Consider the following 560-nt stretch of genomic DNA (forward strand, 5'->3'; position numbering starts at 1 on the left):
CCCCTATTTTTAACAGTCTTGCATTATTGTTAAACAACCATAAATCAAACAAGTAAACAACAACAAAAATTTTTGCACATTTTTTATTTCCACAACCCCCAGCACTTCCATGAGTGTGCTTCAGGTGTTCTGGCATTGCTGCATCTATGTCTGAGTCTGTATCATTTTGGCTTCACCTCTTCACAGCATCTGAGGAAAGAGAATATGAATATTTTTTAAAAATAATAATAATAATAAAATCAACAATTACATGCACCTGCTTATTTTGAAAATGTCTTTATGGTCCTACAACTAAATTTAAAATACAATGGAACAAGATTTTGCGTCCGTTTCATAAATGAAGCATTAGAAAAAGGTAATCAACATGCATTACATGTTATTTTACTCTAGAATAATCTTATGTAAGTAAAAGATGTTCTACATTAAATGTGTGTTAGATTAGTGAAAAAACGTCTCAGGTTACTTATGTAACCATGGTTCCCTGAGTAGGGAACGAGACACTGCGTCCTCTAGGGTTCGCTATGGGGGGGGAACGCCTCGTCGTGACCCGGGGCTGGAGC

The 560-nt window shown here is 36.1% G+C and overlaps 1 long non-coding RNA gene across 1 annotated transcript in view; it reads right to left on the reverse strand.

Moving 5' to 3' along the window:
* The window catches only part of LOC107585407 (uncharacterized), an 11,953-nt gene that overhangs the window by 220 nt on the left and 11,173 nt on the right, over positions 1-560 (reverse strand). The window lies entirely within an intron of this gene.

Source organism: Sinocyclocheilus grahami, unplaced genomic scaffold (genome assembly GCF_001515645.1).
Source record: "Sinocyclocheilus grahami isolate Dianchi unplaced genomic scaffold, SAMN03320097.WGS_v1.1 scaffold70.1, whole genome shotgun sequence".
NCBI lineage: Eukaryota > Metazoa > Chordata > Actinopteri > Cypriniformes > Cyprinidae > Sinocyclocheilus > Sinocyclocheilus grahami.